A 24,101-nucleotide genomic window follows, 5' to 3' on the forward strand; every position below is an offset into this window, starting at 1 on the left:
GTTATATTGCGGAGGAAAAAGCGACACGTTTTTTAGAAACGTTTTGAATGTGAGAGGAGAATGTGAGAGAGGAATAGAGTGTGACCCCTAGGCAGCGTGCTTGGGCTACTGGGTGAACGTATTTCCAACAGTAATGTGGAAGGAGGTAGTAGGACCAGGTTTGGGAGGAAGTATGAGGAGCTCTGTTTTTGCCATGTTGAGTTTAAGGCGGCGGAGGGCCATCCAGGATGATATTCCAGAGAGGCATTCAGAAACTTTGGTCTGTACCGCAGGTGTAATGTCAGGGGTTGAAAGGTAGATTTGTGTGTCGTCAGCAAAGAGGTGATCTTTAAACCCAAGAGATGTAATTAGGTCACCTAGAGAGTGTGTAAAGAGAAGGGGTCCCAGGACAGAGCCCTGGGGTACCCCCACAGAGATCGATGGAGGAGGAGGAGGAGGTGTTGGCAAAAGAGACACTGAAAGTACGATGGGAGAGGTAAGAGGAGATCCAGGATAGAGCTTTGTTACTCTTGGTATTCGTATGGAGAGTATATACAACTACCTGAATTGTTATAAAGTTACAAAATGGCTACATGAAGTGTTTTTTTTTTTTTTTTTATTATGCACACTTTGGAGCACAGACTAGGCGCCTAGTTGCTCTATTTTTTGGTTTTCTGGTTTGGCTACCAGTCTGCCGTCCCTGTCATGTAAGCCTTGGTAACATTGCAGGCAGTGACAGGACCAATCCTGGGTTTTCCCCACAGAAGCAGCTCCCTTTAGTGACAGAGGAGGAGGTGGGACTATGCCTTTGTTCTGCCCAATCCTGGGCTCACACCTGGTACCCTCTTCCCATTTACTTAAGGGGCTGCACCACTAAATTGTTTCAGTGCCTCTCCCCCTCCCCACTTGAGAGAGGCTGGTACACACAAAGGTGCCTATGCGTTGGCACCCTCTGTTCCATTTCCCCTTGGGGGAGTGTGACTGATACCGTTCCCCTGGCCTTACTAGAAGGCCAGGGAAGAGTAAGGACTGCTTCAGGGGCCCTTGACCTGGAGTGTAGGTCCAGGGACCATCCAAAGGTTGCAGACCTGTGTGTGAGCTGTACTGGGCAGGAGCCCATGTTATACTGTGCTGAGCAGAGAATATAAAGAAGTTCCAGGTTAATATACTCCAGCCTATTATGCAATCTTTCTGGGGGGAGTGGAGTTATTATTCTGCAGGAGATTGCCTTCATATATTTGGAGCCTGCAACAGATGGAGGCGCTGTACCGTCAGAGATAAGAACCCATGATGTACCCCAGAAGCCTGTCCTGTTCTCCCCATCAACACATGCAGAGACTCCGATATACTGTGAGCCAGCAGGTATGCACCACTATACATTGTGTAATGGCGGAATCTCCCAGAGGGTGTGGGAAACACCATTACAGTATTCTTGAAATGCTAAAGGATATTTATTTGGGTTCAGTTGAGATTTCCCCATTAACTTTCTGTTTTTTCGTTATATGTTTAGATGATGTGTAGTTCCTGACTAAATTCCCCATTAGTTTGCCAGCTTTATTCCCATATCTTTATAATTAAGTCTCTCTATTGCATTTTTTAAACTTCCTTTCTCTGCAGCCATATCCCGCATGTGTTTCCATCCTTCCCCCCAAAATATTCCACTTTTGAGGCCAAAGATTGTTTTAGTTTAAATCTCCTACAGTATACACTTCGCTCAGCTCATCATTGGCTTTCCTGAATCCCATGTCTGTTTCTTCTTTAATTTGAAAAGACTATTACATCTCCCCTTGGCACTGCTTTTGCAGTTTCCCAATACCATTTTCCTTCTATTTGGTGGGCAGTGTTATTGTCCTTGAATTGGTACCATTAATTTAGTAGGATAGCATTAAACTCCTCATTGTGATTAGAAGTGAGTGGAACCTCCATATCCTATCTTTGTGCTCTTTCAGCCCTGTCCATACTGGTGCATGATCAGAAATGAAGATGTTTTCAATGGGAGCCATACCCGGGTTGGCGATTAAATGGTCACTTTTTTTTTTTTTTTTTTAAAGAATCGATTTCTTGAAAAGGCGTACACACTCTCTATGGGATTTAGTAACCTCCAGCAGTTTGTCACACCTAGTGCTTCCCGCAGAATCTTAATACTCTTTTTTTGTCCTGGATTTAGTCCCCTTTGTTGTATATTTTGCCCTGATTTAGCCAACAATGGATCTTGAGCTACATCAGTCCCCGCGCACTATAGTATTGTTACTTTTGTCTTTCAGGATTTTTTCTTTTCTTCCGTGATCTGGAAAATGTTCTGGCTGTTCTCATTGGGGCCATAGACATTATAAATGTTTAATTCTGTTTTTATGTATCTTCACTCTGGTGCAATGCAGTCTCCATGCTGTGTCCCCAGAGGAACTTCTTATTTCCAAGGGCAGTGCTTTATTAATTAGAATTGCTACCCTTCCCTTCCCACCTTTTGGGGAATAATACATTCTCCCACCCAGTCCCTTAAGTTTTTTGCTTTCGTCTTCATTCAGGTGGGTTTCCTGAACTAGAGCAATATCTGACCTTAATTTTTTCAGGTGTCTAAGAGTTTTTTATTTCTTTTCCAAAGTATATTTAAAGGAGTCACACATCCTAAAATATATCCTTAAGACCAATCTGTCTAAAGGCCTTTGTGATGGAGGTACCAGTGTCAGACTCAACAGCATTAGAACCAACAACCCTGTCATCCAGGACAGCAGTTCTATCATTGAACTAAACCAGATGCTGGGAAAATCAACTGTAACATATGTCTTGAAGGAACCAACAAGAATAGGTTAAATGATATGATTAACATTTTATCCCCTTCTTGCTTATTTTCTGTTAAGATTTAGTGGTGCTTTACCTATTAGATGGATCTCACAAGGTAGAATGGTATACAGTATATTGTTTGAAATCCCTAGCAGGGATTCAATCAATAATTAGCAGGCCCGCTGACCACTTTCCCAGGGCTCAGAACTGATGTCATGACCTGGGCATCAAGTCATTGAGTTGGGGGAGGTGGAAGGTGGCTTTTGCCCCCCCCCCCCCCTCTGCTACCGAGTTTAGAACAGTTGTCCTGGCTCTGATAATGCATAGGGTTTTGCTTGTATCCTGCTCTGTTTCATCATGATTGGTTAAATGTCATATATCCTCTGTCCTGGCATTTTTAAAAACTATTACTTTGGTTGATTTAAATAAGCCTATTACTTTCCTGCACGGTTCCGGTTTGCAATGTCTATAGATGTACTGTAGCAGACTTTATTGCAATGTGCTTACTGAGGCTCCATTGAAAACCTTCTTGAATGCAATATTTTTTGAGTTGAGTGCAATAATTACGTTTGCTACATCTATATATTGTGAACTATGTTTGAGGGGAAACATGTTAATATTAACCCTTTTGAGTGCGGGGGCCAAGGCCCTTCTGGCAAATGGTGATCACGTGATTGTTGCATCCCTTGAAATGGAGGCGTCCTCACTAAATTTCCCTGCGCTATAGATGGCATCCGACGCGATCTTCCTTAGAAACCCATTGCTTTACGGGCATATTGTAGCCACTACATCATGGAGACCCTGCAGTGCCAGACCCCGTGACGTTGTGGCTACATCCTGAGGCACCCAAAGGTGTGTGTGTGTGTGTGTGTGTGTGTGTGTGTGTGTGTGTGTGTGTGTGTGTGTGTGTGTGTCCCAACGGGGTTTTTTCACCAGCCCCTACGGCAGGGGTCTTGAACCAATGCTCATAAGGTACCAGATCAGAAAACATGTAGGAGTAGAAGGGCCGCACGCTTATATTGCAATTTTTAGATGCATTTTAAAAACCTGAAAATTGTTATACATGCTTCCAAAATGTTGAAATATCTAATATATATATATTATATATATATCTTTAACTTACAAGTTAGTTTTTTTTATTTTTTATTGTGGAAATCTGCTTCAGCTACCCAAGAAACTAGTATGTAAGGGCCACATGAAGGCCCTTCATGAGCTGCATTTTTGGCCCACAGGCCACCTGCCCTAGGGTTTTGTGTGGTGTCACCAACGGGTTAGCCAAAAATAAATCTGTAATTGTGGGTGTCGGGCAGTGTAGTGGGTTCCTGAGCTCATGTGGGGACTGCACACTTGGTAGGGCCCCAAACGGCACCTTCAGCTGCCTCCACTGTGCCGCTGACCGCGCTCATGCTTTGACAGCGGTGACGTCACCAACTCTCCAAGCATGAGCGCTCGGCTGTCCGGCATATATTTTTCAGTGCGAGCGGGGGGGGGCCGTGGCCGAGCGGTGACTGGCACTGATTGGTTGAGGAGGTCATGTGATCTTTCAGGCACCTGGAAGACAATATGATCTGTCTCGGCATACGGGCACGTCACGTGTGTGTGTGGCCGGACACATTTGCATTCATTGTGCTGACCGCGCCAAGTGGAGTGGCGGCAGCATGGACGCAGCCTTATGCTGCGCTTATTGTGCCGGCGACAGCAATGCCGCGTCAAAACAAATGCATTTCCGCCATCGCATGCGCTTATAGTAAGCGCGACGGCTTGGTCGCAATCGCTGGAAGTCATCTCAATTTGATTTTTCCAGCGACCGCAGCGTGACGTCGCCGGCACTATAAGTGTAGCCTTAGTGTGAGTGATTACAGCAGTAACTTCCAAAGTAGCTTCCCACAATGCTTTACATCAACAGCAGCAAGGCATTGTGGGTATAACTTTTGGAAGGTCCTGCAGTAATTGATAGCTGTAATAGCAGTAATGCTGATAGCATGGTGTCTGCACACACTCGGGTACAGTTTGAAACCTTTAAGGGTGTTTGCCCTCCACCACCCATGAGTTCAGACACAATTACTGCCTGGGATTGGTTAAAGAGTTTTGTTGGCAATAGTCTGAGTAAGCAATAAAATGTATTATTTGGGGGGAGGAGGTTTAGCAGAGGGTGCACAATGTAAAAAAGGTTGGGAATCCTGGCAGCACATTGGCCCCTGTCAGTAACTAGACATAAAATGTCATGGCTAAAACTAAACCGTACAAGCTCCGTTATGAAAGGGACTTCCCAATTTGTCTTAAAAGACTGCAGGGTTGGATACACCTCCAAAATCGATTTTGTTTTGCTTAGCTTTCTGCTGATTTAACCTCAATTCTGTTTCCAAAATGAAGGATCTGTTGGAGTGTAGATGTACATAGACATGCTCTGACTCATACAGTACAGCTCGTTTCCCAGAAAGGGGTGGAGGGCCGTGTTTCCCTTCTGATTTTCCCTATCCTCACCATCTTATATTAACATGGTATATTTTTAAATGTACATACAATGAAAATAACTAAGGTTTGGGGTCAAGTATGCACGGCTCTGCATTTCAGAAATATGTAAAGGGTTACAGGCTGATGGACAATAACATGCGTTATTTTTCTTCAATATGTTTAATGTGTTTTTGTTTCTATATAATGCTTGTAGGGAGAAGGATTGGCTCAGTGTGTAAAGACACTGACTGGCGCTGAGTTTGAAGTAGGGGAACTTGGTTCAATTCCCTGTGTTGGCTCCTTGTGACCTTGGGCAAGTCACTTTATCCTCAGGCACCAAAAACATAGATTGTAAGCTCCATGGGGCAGGGACCTGTGCCTGCAAAATGTCTCTAAAGCGCTACGTAAAACTAGCAGCGCTATAAAAGAACATGCTATTGTTATTATCTATGTAGCTTGTTTTACTGGTGGTCCATTGGCTGTATACAGCCCCCAGCTGGATATAATCTTAGCCTTACATTATCGATGAGTCAGAGTAGACTAGAGCAGGAATTGGCGGGTTGATATACAATGGAACATAAAGGTCAAGTAATGCAGCAATACTAGTCTGCACACAAATGAGCTGTTTGGCCGTGACCACAACGCCACAGGGCAACTCGCTGGACATTTTATGGTGATGTCCGCCCTCGTGCCTGACACAACAAGCCAAGCTAGGTCTGCCGCTCTGGCAACTGCATGTTTAAATGGCCCGCGTGGGACAGCTAAACTGCCTAGACAGGCCACTCCGACGTGCCATCTTTAAAAATCCCACGGGAAGTTTTGAAGGTGGTGCGTCGGAGCGGCCTGGTACTGCCAGAAAACTGTGCGTATTCATTACTTGGAAATGAGTAAACCAAGGTGTATGCTTGGAACTTGACTGGAGAGAAGCATCAAAGATTGTAACAGTTTCAGGTCAGCATTACAGTATTATTAAGAATATGCACGTGACAGAAGAAAATGTGAAGAAAATGTGAAGAATTGAGAGAGAATTGTAAGGTGGATTATTAACATGTTGGCGTAATAATGAAAGCACCATATTTATTTATATTTATTTAAAATATTTTACCAGGAAGTTATATATTGAGAGTTACCTCTCGTTTTCAAGTATGTCCTGGGCACAGAGTTAAGACAAATAATACATGTTTACAAATACAGTTGCATAAATGAGCAGGGTATACATTATATACAAGGCATGCACAGTTAAAGATAATATATATTATGGGCGTATGTATCTGTTACAGACCAGATTAAAATGTGTGGCAGCCTTCGATTTAAAAGAACTTAAACTGGTGGTGGATGTAAGAGTCTCTGGTAGGTTGTTCCAGTTTTGGGGTGCACGGTAAGAGGAGGAGGAGGAGGAGCGGCCGGATACTCTGTTGAGCCTTGGGACCATGAACAGTCTTTTGGAGTCTGATCTCAGGTGACAAGTGCTGCATGTGGTAGAGATGAGGAGCTTGTTCAGGTAACTGGGTAGCTTGCCCATAAAGAATTTGAAGGCAAGACAGGAAAGGTGAACTTTGCGCCTAGACTCGAGTGATGACCAATCTAGTTCTTTGAGCATTTCGCAGTGATGTGTGTTATAGTTGCATTGGAGAACAAAACGACAAATTGAATTGTAGAGGGTGTCAAGTTTGCTAAGGTGGGTTTGGGGTGCTGAGCCATATACTATGTCTCCATAGTCAATAATTGGCATTAGCATTTGCTGTGCGATACGTTTTCTGACCAGGAGACTTAGGGAGGATTTGTTCCTGTAAGGTACCCCTAGTTTGGCATAGGTCTTGGTTGTCAGGGTATCAATGTGCATCCCGAATGTTAAGTGGGAGTCAAACCATATGCCCAGGTATTTAAAACTAGTAACAGGAGTTAGGGTGGTGTTTTAATGTTGGTTCTAATCTGGAGCTCAGTCGCTGGAAGATTTAAAAATTTAGTCTTGTCCCAAATACCATTGTTACAGTCTTGTCAGTGTTTAAAAACAGTTTGTTTTGGGAAATCCAGTTTTCGAGTCTCAAAAAGTCAAACTGAAGTATGTGTTGAAGGTCAGAGAGGTTATGGTTGTGTGCATATAGAATTGTGTTATCTGCATACATGTGTATTGAGGCTTCCTGACAAGCTGTGGGAAGATCATTGATGAACACTGAGAAGAGTAGGGGCCCCAGAACAGAGCCTTGCAGGACGCCACAGGTGATATCCAAGGGGTTAGAGTTAGAGCCAGAGATGGACACATGTTGGGATCTACCTGATGGGTAGGACTGAAACCAGTTTAAAGCATGCTTCCCTATTCCAGAGCACCGGAGTTTGTTAAGCAGGATAGCATGATCAACAGTATCAAAAGCCTTTGCAAAATCTAGGAATATTGCACCAGTGAGTTGTCCCCGTTCCATTCCACACTGGATTTCATTGCAAACTTTTAGCAGGGTAGTTACGGTAGAGTGTTTGGGGCGAAAGCGTTCATGTCTGGAGGTATACGTTGCCAATTAACATGGCTTGTTGATCGTTTTAGGTACTGTACTGTATAGGTCTGTCTAAAAAATGTAGGTAATCTCGTAAAAATACTATTTTTAGGTTGGCTCCTCTCATACAGATGTAACAACTGAACATGTTCAGTGGTCGTGGCACTGAAGGATTAACACTGTGCGGGTCCCATTGAGAAGCATGGCGGCTATCCGCACCGCGAGCGTGGCAGACATTGACACCAGCTTTGCAGACTTTTGCTTGTTCATCCACTATGCTGAGGAAGGGGAAGTCTTGCTATATCTGTAGATCTATATCGGGATCATTTTTCTATGCTCCTTTTCCCCTGTATCTGATTAGCAAAATCAATAGTTGACCTGACTTCAATATCTGCCTTATTGTGCACAGCTTGAGCTAAGAAGTATGTGCTGTTTCATGGGGATAACCACTTTACATGCATTCTACAGTATTGTTAGTAGAAATAGTGGCTAATGGATTAACTTTTTTTTTTTAAATATAGCTAAATCACAACCTCCTTTCTTATTATCTTGAACCCCTCGTTGTTTGACTCTGCCGATGCTCTTCTTTTGTCCATGCTTTATATTTGCTGTCATCTTCAACTGTTCTTTTTCCTTTCTGGAAAGTAATTTTTCATCTTAATTTCACTATCTGTTTGCTATGCCGAAGACCATTTTATTTCTCTTTGGGGGGGGGAGGGGGGATTCACAAAGTAGCAACAAGGGATAAGGCGCCCAATCTGGATTAATAGCATGTCACACCAATTTAGCTCTGGTATCCCTTATCAGATTTGGTCACCCCCTTCCCTTATTTCTGGTATGCCTCCATCAGTCCAGCACCATATCTCTGACTGCCTATTTGAAAATAGGTTGGCAAAATCCTAATTGTTATCCTTATTATATATCCTTAGGCTCATGACAGAAATTCTATATTTTCTTTCAAAGACTGCCCTTTTCCATCATGGGACATCACAGTTGAGGGCACTTCCATTTATCCTGTCCCACAAGCATGCTTTGTATTGCCATTGACTCTTCTCTGTCCTCTGTTCCCATTAACAGATTTGTCAAATACAATGGTGTTAAAATGTAGGGTGCTTATCTTTTCTTTCATAGACTTCCTACAAATTATTATTAATTTTAATATATATAATATTTCAGTGCATGTTTTGGATGTTTGTGTTTATACATATATATTCTTTTAGTAGAGTGCTTAGTTGGGAATTGAACAGAGGCTGTGAAGCTTTAAATAAACCTGTCTGATTTTCTGTATATTGCGTTCATAACACACAGAGCAATGAATCCCTGTCTAAAAGACCTTGCAATCTATATTGTATGTGTGGCCCAAGAGATTAAAGTCATTTGCACAAGGTCACACAGTTTTGGCCTGTTCTGGAATTGTAATCTCCATCTGCTGTCTTGCCCTGAACACTTATCATCTTCATTCAGTTTGCGAACTAACCCAAGCAAAGAAATGTACTAAAAAGTCACCCGTTCTCCTAAACAATCCATATAAATGTTGTCATTTTTCGGCGTCCGTTTGTATCGGAGACCATTCTTCTACAGAAAGTAAACCGAAACACATTGCAAATCCCTTAAATAATAAGGCCACAAAAAGCACTGTAATTCTGCATTTAGTGCAGTAAGGGAACTACAGACAAAAACACTGCTCTCTAAGGCTGCGGCCAGGCAGGGAAAGGGCACGCTGGCGCTCGTGCGCTGCACCCTGCTCAGCCGGGCGATTCGTGGCACACTCTCGCCTGGGGACGCGGTCACGACGTCATGGAGCTGGTTCGCCCTCATTGGGCAAACCGCTCACATGACGCGCTTGCGAACGGCAAATTCAAATTTGCTTGCTCTGAGCGTCGCGCAGGCGCTTGCTCCCGCTGGCCACACGCATTGCTGCAATGTTTCATCGCGGCCAGCGTGAGCCCGCCCACCTAAGTCACAGTAAGATTCACTGCAGCTGTGGTGGGTTTGCCTAGTACAGCTCAACCCCCTTATAACGCTGTGCTCTGGGTCCAAAGAATCACATCGCGTTATAAGCGGATCGCGTTAGAAATCATGTCCAATTGTATGCATTGTACAATAAAGTATTTAAGATACACAATAATCGTGTTGTAAAGTATTCATAAACACGAAAATTGGGAGCAACGCTTGCATCGCGTTATAAGCGGATTCGCGTTGCAACGGATCGCGTTATAACGGGGTTGAGCTTAGTTATTACTGCAGGTAATATTGTGATATGGAAAAGGACGCCAGAAAACATGGCAGGCGGGCCAAACGCCTGTGAGGTGTTGCATTGCAAGTTATTTTTCTGTCATGAATGCAAAGCACTTTTATTTTCAAGGGTAATTCATCAAAAAATAAATTTCCACTTTCCCTTTCAGACATAAATTTAAATGAATGCAGATTGTTCTAATATCATCTTGAGCCAACTCCTGGAGGCAGGGGAACGGTCTCTTCCAATTTCCTAAGTCCAATCTCCTGCCACAGCCACCAAGTCTCCTCCAATCCAGCTTCTTCTTTGACTGACAACAGAGGAATACGTACAGTGCGGATATGTGAGGACATGGAGTCGCTAGGAAAGGGGGAATATGGGGTATATGTGACCTGCTGGGAATCAAGATATCAGTTTATTTTAAACTAACAGACTATTCCGATTTAAATTAGTGGAACGGGGATGGCATAAAAATAACGGACACACGAGTAGTGAGGATTTTCTTTTCTCAGACAAAGTAACAGAAAAATGACTGTGATCTACTTGGTATTCATATGCCTAATCTCTCTTGATACGTGTGTTGCTTTTAGTTCACAAAACATTATATATATATATATATATATATATATATATATATTTCTATATATATATATATATATATATATATATATATATATATATATATATATATATATATATATATATATATATATATATATATATATATATATATATATTGCATAAGCAAAAAGCCACCCAGCTCTGCATTTGTTCATAAAGTGCTTATGTGTGTAGCCATGTGTAAAATTGGTATACATATCTCTCTCTCTTTCTTTCTGGCAGTAATCCCTGGTAAGAGGGCAGGGTTGCCAGTAGTCATCATGGAGGTTTGCCCTCAAACCCTGTGATGTGTCATATGTAGCACAGGAAGTGACAGCATGCCCTGTGTCCACTGTTAGTGACACAGAGGTGGGTCTTTCTGGAGCCTATATATTGCACAGAACTTCCTAAAGTTAGTGTGCTGCTCTGTCAAGTAAGCGTTCCAGAGTGTGTCTGCAGCAGTTCAAGTCTGTCCGTCAGTCCAGTTTAAGTGAAAAGCTGACACCACACTGTGTCAGGCCTCTGGCACAGCTGGTAGTCTCCCTTAGGGGAGAGGTGGAATAAACCTAACTTACAAACTACAGAATCAGGAAGGACCTTCCTTGACAGGTACAACATGAGGATGTGCGGCTAAGTGTCGGCCGCTATAATGGGCAGTCTGCAATGTCTGATACAATTAAAGATGCCCTTGTTCAAAAGACCCTTCTTGTCTGAGACTGGAGTTATTCAGCAAGAAGATGCACCCAGTAGTTCTCTTCCAGAAACTCCTCCCTGCTATCGTGGGGATCTGGAAGGGATGGAGGCGCTGTACCAACTGTGAGTAGAACTCCGCATTACCTCATACGCTTGTCATGGTGAAATCCCCACTACCATTGAGCAGGAGACTCAGGAGTCCTGTGAGCCAGCAGGTGCACCACACTACACAGACATGTAACTGGGGCAGAATTTACACATTAGTGGCCCATGTGAGATTGGGTAGGTCTCGAACCGTTACATGTACAAAATATTAATCCTCTTGTTTATCAAAATGTAGAAATACTTCACAGGAGGTCCTGGCTTTATTCAAACCAAGATGCTATCTGTGAATTTCTTGATTGTTGTTTATCCGTGAATGTGTTAACTAGAAACTTATCTGATTCATTGTCACTATTAGGCAGTCTGTGCTGTCATTGATACAGCTTTTTCTACACCACAATGTAGCCCCTTTAGCATGAACGCATGTGCAACCTTTCCAACAAGTACAAATGCAAAAGGGCTCAACGGCTTGAATAAATTCTAAGGGGCAAAAAACAATGGTCATTTCAATATGTTTGAGGGTTAGATGTTGATTTTTGTCTTATAACATCTCCCCTCTAGTCTCCAAATAAATTCTATACTCGGATGTCAGTTGTAAAAACAGTATCTCTGTCAGAATACTGTACTCGATTCAGAATTCTTACAATAGATAACATTCATACTGCACTTTCAGATATGGTCAGATGAACGCCAAACTGGTAGAGTCCCATACGTATATCCCATATAGGATTTCTGGAAATGTGAAGAGAAATGGTTTTTATGCTTTTGCGCCTCATGTTTTGGAACCTATGCATGAGGCTCGTGGATCCCAAGCGGGATTTGTCCCCTACCTCCATTAACTGATTATATTTTAAAGTACCTTTCCAAAAATGTAGCCTTGACTATTTTCACTTTGGAAAGTCCAGTTGTAAGAGGATAACTTGTTGAAAAGTGGATTCCTTCCTTCTAATTGTAACCATAGCTAAATATTCCTTTCAGTACATAGCACTTTTTTTTTATTTTTGTAACCTCGACTAAGCCTTCATTTGTTGATGTATTGTGGAATCTAGAAGAAAATTTTACCAGTCACAAAAAACGAGTAGAAATTTGTTTTACCTGCCAAACATTGTATTTGTGTTGAATAGGAATTTGTGTTGAATAGGAGAGTAAGGCCGCATCCAGGCTGAATGCGCGGCGCGCTTGCTCTCTAGCGCCGTGACATCATGCGCTGATGAAGCTAGGGCACTTCCTGGCCATTTAGAAATGTGCTGTTGTGCGTGGGACGGGGGACGGGGGACGGGGGGTGTCATCACGGCGCTGGTCCGCCCTCATTGGGCGAACCGCTCTCGTGGCAAATACAAAATAATGTCTCCTCAAGCAGCTCTCCATGGAACACTCACGGGCATGTGCACGTGCTATAGATGATCACATTAACATAACGTGATTGATCACGCAGCGCTCGTACACGCGCTCACAGCCTGGACGCAGCCTTGCAGAGAGAATTACGTCCAGCGAGTTCAACCTATTCTACATTTGGACGACAGATACTTTATTCTATATTGCCCAGCAGTTGGCACCCATAAGAATTTCTGCCAAAATTCCTCTAAATGGGTTTGAAGGAAAACCAGACAAACTGAACTGAAATTGATGCAGAACGAAGGTGCTTTTAATTGGCATCATGCATTTTTAAATAAAACTGACCACCCTCTCATTAGCTCTCGTGGTTGTTGTCGTACATGGAAGATTGTGCACACAATATCTGGAGATGTAAACATCTGTCCTGTTATAGAGTCTCTAAAGTTCCATGTTAAAAAAAGTGTGTGTGTCTATCTATCTAATCTGAAACAGCATCATCGACAGAACCTTTGCAAGGCTAGGGAGATACAGATGTAGTAATCTTCATGTTGCTGCCATACCCAGTCATGCTACTGCATTTTATTTATTTTTTATCATAAAATGAGAATCATGCCAAGGTGTGTTTTTTTTTTTTTTTTAATTTTTTTTAATATACTGTGTTTTTAGAGCGGGTGAAATACCATTGTATACAACTGCTTCACTGTACCTTTTTATATATCACTGCAAATAAGGTGCAAAAAGCATTAGTGATGCGATTTTATCTTGTAATGGTTACTGATGCAGCGGCCGTTATTCGAACACATCGGAATCCCGATTTGAAACCGCGGGATGAATTCCAGCCTTCCCCGCACCAAGATGCGAGTGCAGAAAAACAAATTTTAGTGTTCTGGCTTTTAAAAACATGAAATTGACACAGTAGCACAGTACTTTACACTGTACTGTATTACAATTCATCCATTTTATTGCAAACGAAGAAACAGAATCCATGAAATTCAAACAAAACATCCGCGATAAGTGCGGGTGCCTGGGGCGATTGGCTGCGTGGGGAACAGCAGAGAACTCAAAATTGGCGCCGTGATGTGTTCGAATACCGGCCGCTGCATTAGTACATACTGTAGAAATGACAGGGTTTTGGTAGTTACTGGGGCTTATTCACTGACCTGATAGCCCTAGCGCTGAGAGCAGGGGTGCACAGGGGACTGCGATATTTTCGGGGGCAGGAAGGAAGAAAACTGGCAGGGGGGCGCAGGGAAAAAAGGTTGCGCACCCCTGACTTGGAGAATAAATTCCACTCTACTGATTACAACCTGAAATGTTGGCTTAACATTGTTTTTAATCAGTTTGTTAAAACATTACAGACAATTAAATACACGATAGCTTTTTTTTTTTTCCAGTGAAATGGAAACTAATTTCACAACAATCAAACTAATTTACTTGAACTGTAGATGCATACTGTAATATAAGTAAGTTCATACTGTAACTGCGGTTGCTAATGGCATTTATGAATAGATTTCTTCAAACAGCTTTTTTTTTTCTAATCTAAAGGCTCTTGCATTGAAACTTCTTGCCTGGAGTGAAGTTCATTGTTTGGACCTGGTTGCAGAATAAAGCTGGTAAATAGTTCTGGCAGGGGTTCATACTGCTACATTAGCACGCTGAGAAGATATGTACCTGCAATGTAGCCACTCTGTCTTCTGAGAGTTCTAAGGCATTTGTAATGTTTAACACTAGCCAGGGAGAATCGACAATTTATTGTACCGTATTGCAAGCCGTTCGATTTAAAAATATGGAGACTTGCAAGTAAATACAAAAAGGAAACAATGAAAAAAAGAATACACACATTTTTGTTTTTCTTTTATTCATTTTAAGGACAGGATTTTTAAAACCTGTTTTTATTTAGAATGTTTTCGAAATAAGGTATGGGTGTACAGGAAAGGGGTACAGGAAAATAAAGGTGGGGGGGGGGACATGGTACAATTAATTAATTTATATAATTCCATTCATTTTCTAGGTACATCATCCTTGGGAAGTAGAATGAATTAAGCACTTAGTCATGAGTACTATACAATGCAAGAGTCTGAGATACAGGAGCAAGTTCATTGCAGATAAATGGTTTATAGCCAAGTTACAGTTGCAGTCAAACGTTAACATATTTATTGTAAGGACTCCCAGGGAAGCCATATCCCACTAAATTTGTTAAAAGATCCATTTAACAAGCTTGTACGGTGCTCCATTAGGTAAACCTCTTTCAATGTATGCAGGCTCATAGCCACAGGAGGAGGTTCTCGTTTCTAGTCGTTTGCAATAGTGCATCTAGTTGCTTATGATGCATGTGAAATCAGTATTGGGGATTATTTGGGCATTCCCTGAATTTGTTTTTTCTTAAATACTGCAGTGAATGGAGCCTTTGCTACGACACAGCAAGTTCGTTCTTCAATAATATCAAAGGTCTGTGACCAAGTACTGTATGAGACATTTTTGAACAGAGCCACCAAATATGAGACATTTGTTCCAATTTCCCTGCATCCTCTCCAACATATATTAGGCTGAGCTCAGACAGCCTACTACGCTACGATGCATCCGCGCGCCTCTGTCTGCTGGGCGCTGCGTGCTCATCCCCACAGACTGAATGACGCGACTTGGAGACGGGACTTGCGTCATCCATATAATAATAATAAAAAAAGAAACAAAGTGTGTGTGTAATGTGATTGGCTGGCAAAGTGCACGTGACGCGGCTGCCGCTTGAAATGACGACTTCAGTTGTCTCCAAGTGCAGCAGCGTCAACGCGGTACTTCGCCGCCAGGAGTCATTTCTTGTTTGACAACTTCCATTGTCAAACCTACAAGAGCGCCGAGCGTGCGCACGTCGCGTAGCAGCCTGTGAGTGGGGCCTTGGATGAATCCGGGAACATTTTGTCGTGTATCCAGGATAAAGTACCAATGGAATAGGCCTTTATAGCCATTTTCCGTTAAATCTGTGCATATTGAGTTTTTAGACGTGCATATAGAAATGGCTTCCCACTTCTCTAATGGGATACTCTTACCCTAATTAAGCATATATGAAATCCGTATCTGGGTACACGTACTGCAAGAGATTATACACAGCACAAATATGGCCTCTCATATAAAGAGTGCACCCAGCACAGCTTTTCAGAACGAGTAATCCCAGTTTACCCCCCCCCCCCAGGTAAATTCAGTGTGTCAAATCTTAATTGAAAGAAGCGTTAACTCAGAATTGGCAAGACTATACTCTGTTTATAATTCAGTCAAAGATTTTTGTGTTCCCAATTCAAAACCGTGTATTGGCCTTGTCATTCCCGGTTCCTGCCAAGAAGACAAGTTCTTGGTCTCGCAGACAGTGGGAAATTGTGGGCTGGAGATTAGTGGGAGCATTGGGGATGGGTATTGAGCCAGACCAGTTTTTGTGGCCCATTTATCCCGGTAAAAAAAAAGAACAAGAAAGTGCTGTGAAGTCATACATTTCTCTGTGGCGTGTTTTGATTTTGGGAATCCAAAGACAATTTGCACGTTGAGTGGGCAAATGTTTTTTTTTTTTTTTTTTAAAGTGTGTTGAACTTTCACCCATCATTTGAGGTCTGTCCTGGTGTACCAGTCAATGAGCGCTGAAAATTGTGCAGCTGCTATATAAAAGAAAATTAACGTTTTGGTTCATCCCACATCAGCGCATTAATTTATGTATTAAATTCCGTGCTCTACTTAAAGTCCCAGATGTGGTAAAAATATATGTAATAAAAAAGGTCACAGTGCTTTGTCTTCTAAGGCCGGGTTCCTCGGCTCTTCTGGGTACTGTCATGGGACCCCCAAATACATGAAAAGACGAGCACAGCCTTCCTTTAGAAAAATGCAAAAGTGTAATGTGGGTCGCACGCCCCAACTTTCACTTTATTTATAAAATGTTTTTACCAGGAAGTAATATATTGAGTTACCTCTCATTTTCAAGTATGTCCTGGGCATAGTTAAGACAAATAATACATGGTTACAAATAGTTACATAAATGAACAGGGTTATACATTATATACAAGACATTGCATGCACTGTTAAAGATAATAATATATTTTATAGGCTTATGAAATCGTTACAGACCAGATTAAAATGTGAGACAGCCTTGGTTTTGAAAGAACTTAGAATGGTGGTGGCTGTGAGTCTCCGTTAGGTGGTTCCAGTTTTGGGGTGCACGGTAAGAGAAGGAGGAGCGGCCGGATACTTTGTTGAGCCTTGGGACGATGAACAGTTTTTTGGAGTCAGATCTCAGATGATAAGTGCTGCATGTGGTAGGGGTGAGGAGCTTGTTCAGATAGCTGGGTAGCTTGCCCAGAAAGTATTTGAAGCCAAGACAGGAAAGGTGAACTTTCGCCTAGACTCAAGTGATGACCAATCTAGTTCTTTGAGCATTTCGCAGTGATGTGTGTTGTAGTTGCATTTGAGAACAAAATGGCATATTGAATTGTAGAGTGTGTCAAGTTTGCTAAGATGGGTTTGGGGTGCTGAGCCATATACTATGTCTTCATAGTCGATAATAAGTAAATCATAAGTAAATGTAGTGTAGCATCAGAGAAGCATACATGGGAGTAGAGTTCTTATATTCACCGCCGTTGTCCCTGTGGGTTCAAAGCGTTCAGCGGAGTATGTCGCTTGTAGGGGTGCTGCAGTTGCCAACAGCAGAACTCCCGCCGTCCGCGTTTACTTCCGTATTTTCTTCCCGACTCCTCACGCCGGCGTCTCACATCACAGATGCTACTTGGCAAAAGCTTGCATCTCCTCTCACCACCTCTGGGTAATAAAAACCGTGCCATCTAGCGAACCCTATGCGTTTCGCTTGTCCAAGAAGCTTAGTCAGGGGATGGTGGCTGTGACAGATTCATCCCCTTTATATACCTTCGCCCATAAGGTCCATTTGACTATACAATGAATACATAATCAGATATATAATAAAGCGCATTTAGGTAGATACAGCTCAACCCCGTTAATGCGCGATCCGCTTATAACGCGGTGTGAGTGGACCCCGAATATTTTTTATTTTTTTTTGCCAAACATTATGCGCGCGCCTCCCCTCCCCTCTCCTACCTCTGGTGGTGGTGGTGGGGCTGCTGGCGCCTCACTCCTGCCTTCTCCCTCTACCCAATATGCCTGGGGTTCGTGGTGGGGCTGCTGGGGCATCGTGGTGGGGATCGGGCTGCTGGGGAAGTGCTACGGCTGCCGGCGCCTCACTCCTGCCTCGTTCCGATCAACCCCGTTTATAACGCGGTTGGATCAGGTGGCCCCTGAGGACCGCGTTATAACGGGGTTCAGCTGTACATACTTCACAAAACCCATATTGATGGGAAAGAAAAATTAAGATTGATTATACTCATTTTTCTAATGTAGGGCAACGTTTTTATAAGGAAGGATAAAGAATTGCCTATAAACTTTACAACATTTTAAATATAATTCACGTACTAATAAAATTTGAATAAAAACACATTTTAAAAAAAACATTGTTAAATGTTAAATAAGCAACATTTATATCTACGGCTATCTAACATAGAATACCATATTTTGATTATAGAAAAGAGTCAATATGTGTGTTCATTTAGCCCAACGGGTACTTTGGTGTTCAAATTATAAATTCACTGCTGTTCTCTTTGCAGTAATACTTTATTTCGATCTCCACCTCTTATGAGCGGGTCATGGATAAGCAAAAAAGTATGAGTAAACCAAAAGAAAATATTAAACAAGTTCTAGCTGGTATCCCAACCATATTTAGCAAGGTACTGTATATTTTTAAATTACCCAAAGTAATGGTCAAAATACATACGAGTGAAAGAATAAAAAAAATAAAAAAAGGTGTGTGTGTGCTGAGCATGTGCATTTTAAGTGAAACTTCTTTGTCTTTGATCAGTGTTTTGTCATAGATAATGTATTTGTGATATATTTTTAATTTAAAATTCAAAATACAATAGTGGGAAAACGCAAAGAAGTTTGACCTGAAAGTGCGTTCTCGGCACACACCTCTGTTTTAGCTATTTGCACTTATAGTTATAGTGTCTGTGTGTGTGTTTGTGCGCGTCTCTGGGTGCCTCCATCTCCCAAGCGCCAACTCCTGCCGCCACTGCGCTTGTGCGGCGAGACCCACCAGTGTTTTTAACCTCCGTGCGGCCTGAAATGGTGGTGGTTTGTGCGCGAGCGCGACTGGCGCGAGCCCATTAGGAGTGTGACATCACCCGCGTTACGGATTTTCGTTACAAGGTAAGGATTTTTTCCCATGAAACCCCTGTAGACGCCAGCAAACTTTATACTTGAAAATGTTTTGGCAAATTGTGTAATTTTTTTTGCTTTGTAGCAATGTGTTTTTTTTTCTTCATTTGATATTATTTTCTTTTATTATAATATGAAGTTTTTGTTTTGCCTATATAATCCAAACCACAGGCACATGTAATTTTATATACTATGGGGCCTATGCAGAGAGCAGCGAATTTTAAAAATGGCGAATTTAGTAAAAAGTAGCTTTTTTGGAGAGTTTTATTCTCCATATGCAGAAAAGTGCGAATTCTGCTATGTTTAACATGGATGCGTGTGGCGAGTTTAAATTGGCGAGATGCGCGCTTCAGAAACGTGTAAAAACAAATTCGCGCCTTTTTTTTCCCATTGCAATGGCCGCGAGCGGCAGCTTCTTGCCAATTTTTTCTGGCGAGGCAAAAAGGAGACAATCGCGCCATTTTATTGGCGCGAACAGCCGCTAGATGCCGTTCGCGGCTCTCTGCATTAGGATATTTTTAAAACTGGCGAGATTGAGGTTCTCGCCAGCCGCGAGGCGAGTTTTACAAATAGAAAAGAAAAATTGGCGCGTTTTTCGGAACTCGCCATTTTCTGCTGTTTTCTGCGCGATTTTCTCCAAAAAAATGGCGAATTTCGAAATAGCGCTGCTCTCTGCATAGGCCCCTATGTATTTTGATTTACAGTTAATAAATATTTTTTTTTTTTTTTTTTGTAACTAACTTTAACTGATGGTAAAAGAATTTGTTTTTTTTCTCCATGTTTTGAAAGTTACCTAACGGTTTGGTTTATTGGTTAACCAACTGGTACTAATATTTTGTTTTGGGATTTCTTTTAATAGACTTGGACTGAGGATATTTTTAAGGGATATAGCTTTTCTAAAACCTATCTTAGGTTTAATATTTATGACACTACACAATACTGGTTGTTCCAATGTTTATTAAGAGCTTTTTGGATGCATGTGGTTATATTTTGTTATAAAGAGTGGGTTCATATCTGTTATTTTTTTTTTTTAACGTCAAGATTTTTATTGGGTTTTACAACAGGTACATTATGCCACATCCCATAGTAAAACAATTTGAAACCCCCCGAGGTTTACCCTTTTCACTCTCACAATCAAGGGTAAAATCACTCAAAAGCAACCAGGGACTTACAACATGCACTCACAAGACTAGACAAACCTGACTCACCTGACCAAAGACTGGACAACAGAGGGAAAAAACAACAAGATGGGGGGGGTATGGGGGGAGGGAATGGACTGCCACCGTGTTCTTCGGTGGTGGAAGATCTGCTTTCGGTCCGTGCTGCGCCCTTCTTTGAGACACCTGACGACGACTCCTCTTGGTTCTGGTTTTAATAGTCGAGGGGATCCTACCTGTCACTATTTTGATACTTTTTCTCCTTTTTTCTTTAGTAATATAGCGTTGTATTTTAAATGTTCTTTTTAATGCTGATTCCACCAACCTATGGTCATAACCTCTGAGAATTTGGTCCGGAAATCTCCTGCTTGATGATCAAAGGTTTTTTTTTTTTGATCTTTGTAGTTGTTACGTTTCATCTCAGACATTGCCCGTATGGGATATTGTCAGTCCATTTTGCATGATGGTTGCTTCTAGGGCATAAATAAGTGCGGGCATCTACTTTAAAAAAATTAATTTCCTAATTTAGTTGATTGCCTAATTAATTGGTTTTAAACCATATATTGTGATGTATCATTTGGTATTTACTTTATTGTTCTCTCCCTAAGGCTTCGTCTCCAGTGGCCGCGTCTGTGCGCGTGACGGTGTGCGCGCCACACACAAGGTACAGCCATCTATGGGGTAGGCCCCAGTCGGCGTGTGTGTGCCCACAAGGTGCGGTGCGCGACCACCTTTGCCAAGACAAGTTCTTTGTCTTTTGGCCACATCATGGCGGCGGTTGAGCTAACGAGGGCGATTCAGCCGTGCGACGTCATGCCCGCGCCACCCATCAAGAGTGGCCTGGAGTCAATCAGGTCACGCTGATGCTGGTAACGAGCGCCGCCAGGCACCGTGTCGCGCGTGCAGTGGGCACACTGGGGCCTTACCCTTTTTTCTCTTCTGTATCCCAACGTGAATTGAGAAGACATTTCAAGTGGTTTTTTTTTTTTTTTGTTTTTTAAATCCCCAAAACCTATGCCTCGGCATGAATATATCATACCGTACTGTATATGCATTGCAGAATGGGCAATTAACACCAGATATTTACATTTTATTGTCATACTGTATGCAAAATACAAGATTATTATGGTAATAGGTAAGCCTCACAGCTGCAGCGGCTGGTGATTAAGTAATATATTGCAGCATGGAATAGAACTTAAACTCACCGAGTCAGCGCCAGTAATGTATTTTAACATGCAGTTACAGAGGTTTTAGTACATAAGTCGATCTTTATGAATTTATTGCAAGGCAAGCATCTAAAGAATTTAAATAAGCTCTCAGGCGTAGTGGGCCACTCAAGGTTATTGCAAAATGGGGCATAAGAGCACACAGAATGTTTTTTTTTTTTTTCCCAGTGATACAACTATTCTGTAATCTGTGATTAACACTCACGGTGTTTAATTTGCCTGTTTTATTAGGCAATTTTTGTGTCTTTTACATTTATCTCCTGTCTGTGCGAAATCTTCTAAAACAGGGGTTCCCAACTCCAGTCCTGAAGACTCCCCCTCCTCCCCAAACAGGCCAGGTTTTCAGGATATTCTTGCTTCAGGACCTGACCTGCTTGGGGGGGTGGGGGAGGTTGTGAGGACTGGAGTTGAAAACCCCTGTTCTTAGGTTTATTTTTTATGCATTTTGTATATTGTGAACTATTGCCAAAAAAATAAACCCGGGCTGTAACAAACTAATATCTGGCATAACCGTGAGGCCGACAAAGTATCAGACAATGGCCGGGTTCCACTAAACTGTGATTTAAGGGGTACTGATTTGAACACGCGGGGTCATGCTCCCATACCTCGTATCGGCGCTCGGTGCATTTCCCCACTTACTTGTTTGGGTTAAAAATCACCTTGCTTAGCAATTGTCAATTTGTTCTAATTCCTTCCACATGTTCCTGTGGTTCCCCCACCTCCTGTCTTGGTTTCTCTTCTCCTTTTCCTCTGGTACTCAGAATACTCACTCACCACTTGTATTTCTACTCTGGATCCCTTTCTCTTTTAATAATTTATAATCTTACTGTAATGTGTATTTTAGCATTTTGCAGGCACAGGGAGTCCTTGTCCCAAGAGACTGCAAATCTATTTTTTGGTGTCTAAGTCACAGTACTTGGATTGTAAGCTCTTTGGGGCAGAGACTCTCTTTCCTAATATTACTTTTAGGCTGACTCGCATATTCCTATTATGTGCTCTATTCTTGTCACGTGTATTACCTCTGTGAACCGCTATGTACATTGATGGCGCTATTGACTGGCCTGACTGTTTTTACTCAAGGTCTCGCGGAAGCGGGGCCGGTTCAACCATTAGGCCAACTAAGCGGTCGCCTAGGGTGGTGGAATTTGGGGGGCGGCAGCCACTAGTTTGGAAGATCAGGGAAATCCCTCTCACTAAGCAGAGCAGGGAGAGCACATGGCATTGCTAGGAGGCTGGGCAGTTTCCTCCATCCTGATTGGTTACTGCGGGGTAATTCAGCCAATCCGTAGGAAGTGTAAGGAGCCTGGGAGCGGACTAATCATGGAGAGCTGAGGCTGTGTGTCTCTGTTCTGTGTTTCCTGCTCTGATTTGTGTCTGTTCTTCCAAAGGATCAGGGGAGAGTAGGGCGGCAGCATATTAAAAGCAGGAAAAACAGGCAGTACTGAAAAAACGTACAAAAATGCTGGCAGCAGGATCTGAAGAAATATTATGGGATGGCTACTTCACATTTTCTAAAAAAATAAATAAACGGGAATTTTGACTGAAGGCCAACCCGGAGATTTAAAAAAAATAAAAATAACACCTTCAGCTGGGTCTCCCAGCATCCTCTTTTGTCCTCCCGGCATCTCCCCCCTGCAACTCCCTTCAATATGGATTCGAGGCCGCGTTGCCATGGCAAGAGACGCTATGTGACTTCACAACGTCACGTAGGGTTAAGTTGCCATGACAATGTGGCACCGCATGACATCACATAGCATCTCGTCACGTGATGCTGTTGCATCCCGTGGCGTTTGTTGGCATGGCAACGTGTTGCCATTTGACGCCGTTTTGCCAGTAGTTTCCGGGGGGAGATGCTGGGAGACGACATTGCTGCCACCACCCGGAGGTTTACTAGCTAAACCTGTAAACTGTGACTGTTTCAGGGCACTGACAAAAAGCCCAAAAAGAACATAGGCAGAGAACCCAGGTAGTGAAACAATCGTAGAGGCTTTATTTAGGACATTTAGACGTGGTACTCAGAACAGTGTCCTTCAACGCGTTTCACGCAAAAGTTGCGCTTTCTCAAGGAGTATTGGACAGACCGAAAACAAGCACCGAAAGATAGTAATCAAAATCAAATGTTTTTTTTTCTTCCCTTTAAGGCCAATATGTAAGCCACAAAAGTGTGTGTGTGTGTGTGTGTGTGTGTGTGTGTCTTGAGCTAATGCATCAGTGTATTACTAACTGTTTATACTACTCATTATAATATAAATGTAAAAATACATATATAAAATATATATTTTATCATAGTTTGTAAATTGGAGCATAAAGAATCTGTATTCTGACAGATGATGCATAATGAATAATGCTTCAAATGAAAAAATTAAGGAAAGGAAAACATGTTCAAGTTGAGACAAGTAAATGTGTCAAAAAATAAACAACCAATGTTAATGTAACATTAATATTTAATGTACCTCAAAAGAGTGATGGAAAGGGTATGGAGCAGTGGCAACCTGTTTAAATAGTAGTCTGTTTATCAGATAGAATGTTGAAAATAACAGCATTGTAAACACATCTATATAAATTCAACTAAACGTTGCTGGATCTGTATCATAATGAGTAACAATACAAGGCTGTCCTGGAATCACATATTGTTAAACCTTAAGAAAAAGGATACAAAGATCCTAAGGTGCATGTGTACATGTTGGTTATGTATATGTACATATTGGTTGTTGATTATATTGTAGCAAATAAATTGAATAGCGACAACATAGGGTAACAAATACATCATCGACTAAAGAAAGTGTAACAAAAA

The 24,101-nt window shown here is 42.1% G+C and overlaps 1 protein-coding gene across 10 annotated transcripts in view; it reads left to right on the forward strand.

Moving 5' to 3' along the window:
- Positions 1-24,101, forward strand: part of SNAP91 (synaptosome associated protein 91) — a 177,091-nt gene that overhangs the window by 13,530 nt on the left and 139,460 nt on the right. The gene's annotated exons all lie outside the window — the stretch shown is intronic.

Source organism: Ascaphus truei, chromosome 4 (assembly GCF_040206685.1).
Source record: "Ascaphus truei isolate aAscTru1 chromosome 4, aAscTru1.hap1, whole genome shotgun sequence".
Taxonomy (NCBI): Eukaryota; Metazoa; Chordata; class Amphibia; order Anura; family Ascaphidae; genus Ascaphus; species Ascaphus truei.